The sequence below is a fragment of the Buteo buteo genome, chromosome 14, assembly GCF_964188355.1.
Source record: "Buteo buteo chromosome 14, bButBut1.hap1.1, whole genome shotgun sequence".
NCBI lineage: Eukaryota > Metazoa > Chordata > Aves > Accipitriformes > Accipitridae > Buteo > Buteo buteo.
In genome coordinates, this window is record NC_134184.1 from 15,265,977 (window position 1) to 15,276,812 (window position 10,836).

The following is a 10,836-nucleotide window of genomic DNA, read 5'->3' on the forward strand; positions in this document are numbered from 1 at the left end:
AAACAAATTGCTCTGTCAGTACTTAGATTTGAGACAGCTTTGTTTGCACATGGCTGGGATGCTGGCTATCATTTCCTAATGGCATTTAAATAATCCTTTATTTATTGGGTGTTTTGCTTGCAATATACATTGGGACATTCATGCGACGGAAAAGAGAATGGGGCACAACTTTGTATTGCAATGTGTTAGCAGAGACTCTAAGTCTGTATAAAGCACTAGCAAATAGGCAGCTGTGTGTACAATAGCAGCATCAACTCCCACATCCACATGGTTGTGTGGCGGGAGTGCGCTTGGCATCCTTGCTTTTCCTTCCACCCTTGTGTGGAATAAGCTCCAGCGATGGCAGGTACACCTTCTGCCTGCCCACACTGGCCCCGCAGAGCAGCAGCATCTGGAGTGCGCATTGTGGTTAGGAACTCCAGACGAAACGCTGATCTGCAGTTCTCAGCTACAGAGGCAGGTAAATGAATGGCAGGGAGATGGTAAGAAAGACCAGAGTCAGGTCTTGAGATCTGATGTTTCTCCCTTTTGAGTGCATAGGGATTTTTTATTTTCCAAAGAGGATTTAGGCATTTTTTTTTTCTCTAAAATGCCTCACTTTTGCCATGGTGCAGAGCTCCTAGCAGTTGGGAGTTTAATTACTTTGTGCAGTGATTGCTGAGGGTGTCAAGTGAGCCTTTGCCTGTGAAGAAAAGATGGCATTGCATCTGAAACACGTCAGGTGCCAGCTAGGAGAGCTGCACCTGAATTTCCATGCTCTGCTGACACCTGCACAATCATTGCAAGATCTGCAGATCAGCTGTGCAATTTCTTTCCCCTGTTGTGCCTGGCACTTGTATTTTTCCTTCTGAAAAGAGCTGGAGCCCATTAGACATCGTACAGGGCTCCTGTACATGTTCCATGTAGCTGATCTGGAGTTGCTAACCTATGGAATCTGCAAGCTGGTCATGTCTGAGCAAGAATTACAAGAAAGGGTATTCTGCTGTGTGCTGCACACAAGTACTTGTGCTGCACACAAGTACTTGCACTGCCCAAAGAGCAGCAATGGGTGCTCCCTTCTTGTATCGAGCAAGTTGGTTCAGCATCTCTCTCTGCCAGGAATGAGTAGTTGTAAATAAAACCTGGAGGGTTTTCTAGTATGGAACATGCTGTCCAGCATGTCCCTCGGGTCCCTCTCAGATGATAGGCACCGCCCTGTGTAAGTTGCTCGGTATAACCTGAAGTTCACATGCCAGCTCCCCACCTGCGGAGATGTGCCAGCTGGTGGGCATTTGCTCACGGAGCCGAGGAGCAAGCCAGCAAGGCCTCCTGCGAGGGGTGGGATGGGTCTGCGGGCAGCGCGGGGCGGCTCTGGCTTGGTGATGCGCGAGTGAAATCTGCCAGCCAGAGCAGAAGGGCATGATGACTCTCTCCTCGCCTCCACTGAGGTGGTGCTGGGGCTGCATCGTGCCCCTCGAAGGCCAGGTAACAGAGCTCATCTGGGGAATCCGAGCAGGAAACGTAGATGGGCACCTACAAGGACAGAGTCAGAAAGCGCCGCTGAAACCCTGAAGGCAGGAACAGGTGGGACTTTGTCCCCCGTCCTTTGGGAAGCATGCTGTAAAAAAGGGGTCATTCCTGGCACAGGAGGGAGAACCCTTACTGGCAGCGACCGTGGTATTGCTTTGGTCCCTTCTCAACACGTGTGATACCCTCAGGGCACAGCAAGTTGACAGAGATGTGCAGTGCCCCTTTGCCAGGCAGTAGGGCTCAAGCAGGGAGCCCCCGAGGAGCTATGACGTGGTCCTTTCCAAAACCTGAACAGCACCATCCCTCAGTGTTCCATGCTAAAATGGCAGGTTTGCAGCCAAAGAATGCTTTTTTTTTAATTGTGGGTTGTTTTTTTTTTTCCTTGCCTCAGTTATCTCAGGCAAAATGGGAGCTTTTAAAGAAGTGCCAATATCTCAGTGTCTATAGCTACTTGGAACAACTGCTGGCTGTGTCTTTGGGATTCAGACGATACCAGTCAGCGCTAGGGTTGCCAGCTGATGTGAACAGAAAGGTGGGACATTGCCTCTTTCTGTAGGTAGCAGGTCAAAGAACTCAGAATTGTGAGTCTTGTGACCTTGCCTGGGTGTCTGCTCAGCCTTGTAGAAACAGAGCTTCAACCTGTGCAAAACGAAAACTGCCAATGCTGGAGTGGTATGTTTCTCCCGACATACATGTTCTCCCAAGGGCAGGTGCATGCTTCCTCTCCGGGGCCATCTCTGTGCACCTCGGCAATATTTCCAATACTCAGAGCAGCGTTAAATGTCAAAAGCTGGACAGCAGCGTCGGTCTGTTACACACCTGGGCTCCTTGTTCTTCTCGCCCTGCCCAGGTTTTTGCAGTTGCCCGTTCCCAAGATCTCGGGTTCCAGCTTCTGCCTTTTGTTCACTGGCTGGCCATCACTCTCCTCTTCGCAGCTTAGTTTTCTCTTTCTGTTGGAGTGTTCTTCCTTTTCCTGCGAAGAGCCTGGCAACCTTTCCATTCAATAGTATTGTTAGACAGGTAAAGCCATGATAAACATGAATCAATTCTCCTCTTAACCAAAGCTAGTTCATTTTACCTTCTCTCCCCAGATGAGCTCTTCAGGGGTTTGCTTTCTGGAACAACTGAAGGCACCTGCAATGGAAACATGGAAGCTAACAGGTGGCAAGGACCTACCTGCCCGATTGCTACCTTAGCTCTGAAAGGCAGATCCTGGGGATGGGTTTGCTCAGCTCAGCTGAGCCATTTCTGGTGGGATCATCGCACAAAGCGGGATGGCCAACCTGTGTCAGCCTCGCTCTGCGCTTTTGCAGAGCTGCAGGCCCGTGGATGACCTTGCTTGTCCTGTCGGCAGCAGTCCCACCTCCTGAGGGGGAGGCTTTTGTTGTCACGCTGTTTCTGGACCTGACATACCTCTGCTGTTCCTGCTTCTGCCCCTGGTGCTGGTGACTCCTCGGCCGAAGCACCAGCAAGCCCAGCTGCCTCCTCCTCCTCCTCCTCCTCCTCCTCCTCGAGTTCCCCGTGGTGCTCAATGAGGAACTCCACCAGCCGCGTCACCTGCACACAGCAAACCATAGCTTTCCACCTGGGTGGCCAAAGACGGGTCAAACAGCCTTTCCCACTCCTGACCCTTGCTTCTGTGCAGAAAGCTGCAGCTGTGGGGCTGCTCTTCCCAGCAGCTCCCCCACGAGCATTTGCTGAAGAGAGGAGGCAGCCTGGTACCTCTGAACAGCAAAGCTGGGGTGGGTCTGGAAGGCTGTAGCCGGCTGGTAAACACAGCGTACCTTGCCCGTCACCTGCACCAGGGCGTCCAGGGGGAGCATGTGCTCCCCGGGTGGGCTGAGGAGGTTTGGCCCCACGCAGATGGCCAGGTTGCCCGCAGTCATCCTGCTGGTGGCCACGTTCCTGCTGATGTTTTGCAGCAGGGCCAGCAAGCGCTTGAGCAGGAGGAGGTTGGCTTCGGGCAACTTGCTGGCCACCCTGAGGGAACGGAACAGGAGCGCAACGTTAATCAACTCAATGTTGTCAACACAGGCCTCCCAGGCTGATCTCACCCAAGGCCACCTGAGGGAAGGCTCCCTGGGCATGCCTGGTCTCCAGCAGAGGGACTGCCTTTGCCGAGATACGGCCACCTCCCTCCCTCCCTCCCTCCCTGCCCTTCTGGCAAGAGTCCCTTCATGGAGCAACCCCCAAGAGGTGGCTGGCAGCAGAAAAGACAGCTTTGTCAAGGGCATCTTCGTTTGCAGACAAGTCCCGCCCTCTGCCATTCCCCATGGAGCAGGCAGGCTGCTCGCCACACGTACTCCTTCAGCCCTGCCAGCTTCTCCTGCCTGCTGGACTTCTGCAGGGCGCTCATCCACTCCTCGTAGAGCTCTGCCTCGAGGAGCTTGGAGGGGATCTTGCGGAGGAAGTCCTGCAACGCCAAGGGCTCCGAGTGAGTCTTGGACCACCGCCGCCGGGAGCACAGGCAGCATCCCCGGCACTCCGGCCGACAGCACCGACAGAGCCGGGAGCTGCCGGGCTCCAGGTCAGCAGTGTTCACCTTCAGGACGACGGCCAGCAGGTGCACAGGCTGGCTTTCAAGGCGGACCTCCACTCCGCTGTCGAGGGCCTCCCTGAGCTCCCAGGAGGCCCGCTCGCTGGCCGCCAGCCGGAAGATCCCCTCCGTGGATGGCCCGTGCTCATGCAGCAGAGCCAGCAGGTCCTGCAGGGGACAGAGGAGGAGAGCTGCTTGGCTGGAGACAGGCCCTGGGGCAGGCGGACCTTCCTCAGGGGCAGGAGCAAGTGTGGACGGCTCCACAGCTCTCACTGGGGCGGGGCGGGGCGGAGGGGTGGCTGGAGGTGGGCGACGTGGGGAGGAGATGGCTTTGTCCCCGAGCCCCACCTGGGGTCCCTCTGCTGGGGGCACCACCTCTCCTCTGGAGCCAGCGGGGTGGGGACCCCCTGCCCAGGCTTGCTTACCTGGATGGGCTGGGGCAGTGTGCCGTCCTGGCTGCAGAGAGCTGCCAGGGGCCGGCCAAAGAGAGCCCCCCCGCCTCCAGAGCCCGACAGCCCGGGCACCTCTGCAGCGGCTGAGGTCCCTCGCCGCGCAAAGGGCCAGGGCAGGCCCATCCTCCTCCTGCGGGTCCCGCCTGCTGCCAAGGAAAACTGAGCAGAAAACCCTGGTGGAGAGGTGTCCTTTGGGAACGAGGGGTCCCGGGGGCTCAGCTCTCCCCTGCCGCAGAGTGCTGGGGACAGACGCGCCCTGTGGGAAGGGCAGCAGCAGCCCCAGTGCAGCACGAGTGCCCGCCTGCAGGAGGAGGAGAGGAGGGCCGTTCTGCCCCCGTCTTCTCCGAACTCACCAGCCACGTGGCCACGTCCATGCTCTCTTCCAGAGGGGATGGGCAGCGGCCGCTGCTCTGCACCAGCCTGCAAGACACGCGCTGCGCTTGCCAAGCAGCCCCGCTGCAGAACGGGCCCCCGGCGAGCTGCATCGGCCCCTGGCCATGTGTGAGAGGTGGGGAGGGCTGCGATTGCACCCCGAGCGATCCTTACCTCTGCCTGGCGCTTGACCAGCCTCTCCAGGCTGCTGGCGTGTAGCGTCGTCGCCTGGGCAAGGGGAGAAGAGCAGAAGGTGAGAAGCGGGGCACCTGATGCTGGGCCGGAGCAGCATCCGGGGGCAGAGAGGAGCCAGGAGGGACACTCACAGCATTGCGGCCGCTCAGCTCCTCCAGCAGGAGCTTGATGGAGGGCAGCTGGGTCACCCGGGCTCCCTCCACTCCTTCTGGCGGCCTGTGCATGGGGAAGGGGCAGAGAAAGAGCCGCGTGAGACCCAAGCCGCCTTTTCTCTCTCCCGCCAGCCCGGGGAGCGCTCCCGAGGTGCCCCGCTGCAGCCGGGCAGCGCCCGGCAGCAGAGCAGAGAGCAGCAGCAGCAGTGAGGACGGGGCTGGGCAGGTGTTGGCTGGACACGGCTGGGCGAAGCAGCTCCGCCAGCTCTGCCCGCTCAAGAGCGGCCCACAGCCCTGGGGACAGGGGAGTGGTGTGTCCACCTCGTACGGCTACACCTGGAGCATCCCCCCACGATGCGAGCACAGCCCCCCCAGGCTGCGCCACCAGGCAGGGCTTACCCAAGGAGCGCGCTGACCCAGAGCTCCTTCAGCGCCCAGGAGCTGCAGAAAGAGGAGAAAGAGCCTGAGCGCCCGCTGCTCCCCAGCCTGCGGGCAGAGGTGGGCACCAGCATGGCCCTGCCCTGTGGGGACGGCCACGGAGGCGGGACGGAGCCCCGTGGGGCAGGACAGAGGCGCTGCCCAGCCCTGCTGGGGACCCGGCACCGAGACTCACCGGAAAGTGACGACGCAGGAGCCGCAGGGCCAGACGAGGACGAGGGACTTGGCGGGCTCACCTTCCTCCTCGCCAGCGGCATCGCCGGCCGCCCCCTTCCTGCTGGTCAGCACCTGCAGCTGGCCTGGGGCCAGGCAGAGCTGCGGGCGCAGGGCGCTGCCACGTCTGCAGAGCGGAGCGGCAGGGAGCGAGCTGGAGGTGGCCGAGCCCGGTGGCTCCCCTCCGGTGTCCCCCTGACATGGGCACGGCCGTGGGCACCTCCAGCACCAGGGTGCCGGGGGCCTGGGGCTGCTCCGTGGGCGCCCCTGCCCCGGGGCCAGGGCCAGGGCCAGGGAGAAAAAGGCAGCCGGGGCCTGCCGCTCTTACTTGGGCTTGGCGATGACCAAGGCGTCGCTGAAGAGGAGGAGGTCCCTCTTCCTCGTCCCACGGCCCTGGGTCACCCGCACGTGCTGGCGGAGCAGCGGCTCTGGTGATGCAGGGACGGGCGCGCACTGCTGCACGGGGTCAGGGTCGTCCCTGCAGAGCAGACGGTGCTGGGCGTGAGGAAGGTGGCTGCTGCCGGGCCCGGCTGTGCCGGCGCCTCCCCGAGCCACGGGGGGAGCCTACCTGGACCCGCGGCAGCAGTTCGCTTGGCCCATCCTGCCGAGGTCAGGAGAAGCCTCGCGTCGGACGTGGCGGTGGGGCTCGGGAGAGTGCCCGGCCGGCCCGAGCGAGGCTGCCAAGGGGGGCGAGAGTGCTGGGAAGCGCTGCTCGGGGGGAGCTTGGCTCTCCCCAGTGCTGCTCTGTCCTGGCACAGCACAGAACCTGTCCCTGCAGGTTCTGTTGTTGCTGCCGGGGGCAGCGCCGGGTCAACACGGCATGGGGTTGTGACCTCAATGGTGGCACCAGGAGGGGCACTGGGGGCTCTCCCCACGATGGCCTCGTCTCTCTGGTACTGGGGAGCCCAGGCCTGGGCACAGCACTGCAGGCCTGGCCTCACCAGCACTGACCAGAGGGGAAGGGTCACCTCTCGCCAGCTGCCAGCAAGGCTTTGCCCAGTGCAGCCCAGGGTACCGCTGGCTGCCGGCTTTGGGCCAGGGCACCTTGCCGGCTCCTCGCCAACTTGGTGTCCACCAGGACTCCCGGGGCCATTTCTGCCATGCTGCTTTCCAGCAGTTTGCCAAGGCACTTTTGGTCATGAGTAGGTACGGATGTGTCCCGGGATGCTTCGTGCCTGTCCCGGTGCCATCGCAGTCAGTCCCACACTCTCTCTGCAGGTCTCCTGGTGCCACTGCGGTGAGGGGGAGAAGAGCATCTTTTCTCCAGCCAAAGCAGTGGCCCAAGTGGAACGGCTCTCTCTTCTTAGGGGACAGGGAGAAAGGGGATGGATGCGCTCTGGTGACAGAGTCCGGAGATGGCGTTTCCAGGGAACTCCACCTTTGCCTTTTTCCCTTAACTCCAACTTTTTCACACCAACTTTGTTCTTCGCATAATGTCTGGGTAAAAGATGGTGGTTGGCACTCTCTTTTAGACCCCAGCCCCTAAAACCTTGGGGGAAAACTCCCAGAAGCAGAGCAGGCCACAATAGTGCAGCCCAGGGAGTTGCAGACACATCCTGCCCGCTTCCCACTTTTCGTAGGATGCTTTAGAGAGTTGGCAGAGGGAAGAAAACCGTCCTTCTGCCTGCTCAAGACAGACCAAATGGGTGAAGCTAAGTCAGGAGAAGCTAAAAAACCAAAACCCAAGCTGTTGTATGGTGTTTTGTGGAAGGCAAGGAAGGGAGGGACAGAAGGAAGGAAGGGAGGGAAAGAAAGAAGGAAGGAAGGGAGGGAAGGAAAGAAGGAAGGAAAGAAGGAAGGAAGGAAGGAGGAAGGAGGGAGAGAGAAAGAGTGAGTAGCACTCTCTGGAAGCCCTCTAGTAGTGGTAGGAAAGATTTTCCAGGACTCAATGCCTCCACCTCATGCAATGCTTATTTGCAAAGATGCGTGTCTGAAGAAGGACATACTGTATGGCTGGAAAGTGAGATAGGGGAGCACACACATATTTTGTCTTTGCATCTGCCACTGGCATTTTACAAGGGTTTCTGGGCACCATTTAACCTGGCTTTTTCATCTCCTCCTTCCCATCAGTCCCTTGGCATGTACTGTGCCTCAAAGCAAAGCATCACCCCGCTATGCTGCAAGAGCAAGACAACATCACAGTCAGGAACCAGACACAAGTCGGGACCTTCTAGCTGAGCAGAGGGCTAATGGGAAGGTAGGGGAGACCAAAGGATGATCGGGGCCTGCCTCTGCGCAAGACGTCTGTTCCCGAATAGACTGTGTGTGCTGTCATTGACTGCTGCCCTTCTGAGGAAGACAAGACCTTGAAAGGGCTTGAAAGGAGTAAGTTCCCAGGTGCCATTTCGGAAGAGGAATATACTTTTGGTGCCTCCTACAATAATTTGTTATAGGGATAGGCAGGAGAACGCATGGTTTAAGTACGACCACAGCTTTTGCAAGTGATCAAGGGTTGCTGCTGACAGTGAAAAAAGCCAAGCCCTCTTGCCTATGACTCCACTGAGAGTCAAGCTCCGCTCTTTGCACACAAGCTACTTTATGGGGTGGTGGCCGACTGCCCAAGTGACTTTGGGCTTTTGGAAGTTCTGCTGCTCTCTTGATGCTGCAGACAAACCATAGCACCCACCAAAAAGCAGCCACAGGTATTTCTAGCTTCTCAAGAGACCTTCTGGCTGAGGTGGGAAGGGCTGCTCTTTGCCCTCTTCAGAGCTTCACAAGCCAAAACGCACGCTGACATTTGTTCCACCTCCAGCTACAGTAGCAACCACTGGGTCCTGCGGCTTGAGGGGCTCCCTGTGACATTACTGGTAATGGTGGCCTGAGACAGAGAAATGTTACTTAACAACAATTAAAGCTGCCTTGTAAAATAGTTTTTTTGTGCTGCCTGGCCGTTTATTTTGAAGCCTTTCTGAAGGACAGCTATGATGGGTCTGTCATAAACTTTTGCTGTGGTAGAAGTGGACAGCCTTGGCTCCTGTTGCTGCTTTGCTTGCTGCTGCCACAAGTGCAGTGGCTGACCTGTCTGCAGCTGGTGGTGTCTGCTTTTCACAAGAAACAAACCATGAAACAGGAAACAGAAAAAGCAAAGTTAACGGCAGCGCAGTTTGTTGCACCAGAAGAACCCAGAGCTGAGTTCCATCCACATGAACACCTTAGCTTAGTCCCCTTGAAACCTCTAACTGAAAATGCGTAAACATGGAACTGGTGAAATGTGGCTTTCTTATGATTTGTCAGGAAGAGGTGGTGTGGAAATTAGGAAGTAAAAATTAGTGAAGGAAGGATAATTTACTCTGCCCATCACCTAAAAATGTAGCATCAGATCTGTATTACAAATATTTATATTAATATTGTTCTGTGGGTTGACAGACTACAACTTCTAGGTTAGAGTCAAATAGTATAGACTATTTCAGTTGGAAGGGACCTATAACAATCATCTAGTCCAACTGCCTCACCACTTCAGGGCTGACCAAAAATTAAAGCATGTTATTAATGGCATTGTCCAAATGCCTCTTAAACAGACAAGCATGCGGCATCAACCACCACAAAGACTGCTCCAGTGTTCGACTACCCCCCTGGTAAGGAAATGTTTTCCAATGTCACATATGAATGTCCCCTGGCACAGCTTTGAACCATTTCCACATGTACTGTCACTGGGTACCTGGGAGAAGAGCTCAGCACCTCCCTCTCCACATAGCCTCCGCAGGAAGCTGTAGAGAACACTGAGGTTGCCCCTCAGCCTCCTTTTCTCCAAACTAAACAATCCCAAAGTCCTGAGCAGCTCCTCATAGGACATTCCTTCCAGCCCTTTCGCCAGCTTTGTTGCCCTCCTCTGGACGCATTCAAGGACCTCAACATCCTTCTTAAATTGTGGGACCCAGAACTGCACACAGTACTCAAGGTGAGGCCGCACCAAGGCTGAACACAGCGGGACAATCACCTCTTTTGACCGGCTGGTTGTGTTGTGTTTGATGCACCCAGGATGGGGTTTGCCCTCTTGGCTGCCAGGGCACACGTCTGACTCACACTGAGCCTGCTGTCGACCAGCTCCCCCAGATCCCTTTCTGCAGGGCTGCTCTCCAGCCACCTCTCCCCCAATTTATACGTGTCCAGTGTTATTCTGTACCAGGTGCAGAATCTGGCATTTGTTCTTGTTAAATTTCATGCCATTGGTGATTCCCCAATGCTCCAATTTATCTACATCCCTTTGCAAGGCCTCTTGTTCCTTGAGAGGCAAGAGCACCTCCCAGTTTAGTATCATCAGCAAACGTACTAAGGGTGCATTCAGCTCCTCCATCCAGATCACTGAGAAGAATATTGAATATCACTGGCCCTAGAATTGAGCCCTGAGGAACACCACTGGTGACTTGCTGCCAGCCATATACAGTCCCATTCACTACAACCCTTTGTATGTGAGAAGCTGAATTGTTAGTCACGGCCATCTCTTTGAGACTCCGTGCTGCCTGGACCTGGGCCACTGACAACCTGTAGAGAAAAATGACCTCTGGAATAGGATCTGTTATTCTACAGATAACCACAGACTACTGGAGTTGGTGTCTACGACATTGGCTGATGCTGTGCAAATAGGGAAGGACCAGGGCTTGGTCTGTTGCAGCCCGTTGTGCTTCTGGGGTGTTGTGTTTCCATTGCATCTTTGATGACAATGACTTCTGTGCCAGCTGCCAGAGTATGCACTGCCATGTTCTGTTACATTTTGAATTTGATAAGGTTTGTGGCTTTCTCTCTGGTATATTTTTTCTTCAATGCCAAATTACAGAATTACTTCCTGGGAGCTCAGCAGAGTATCCAGTAATTCTCAAATGGGGACCACTACTGGTGGGGGTCTTCTACCAAAGGGCTGTATTTTAAGCACAGAAGTCTCAGAATGCCAACTTCTGCCCACCACAGCTCTGTAACCAAAGAATGTTTGTGTTAGCGACTACGTCAATGGTGAATAACTTGTTAAATCTCA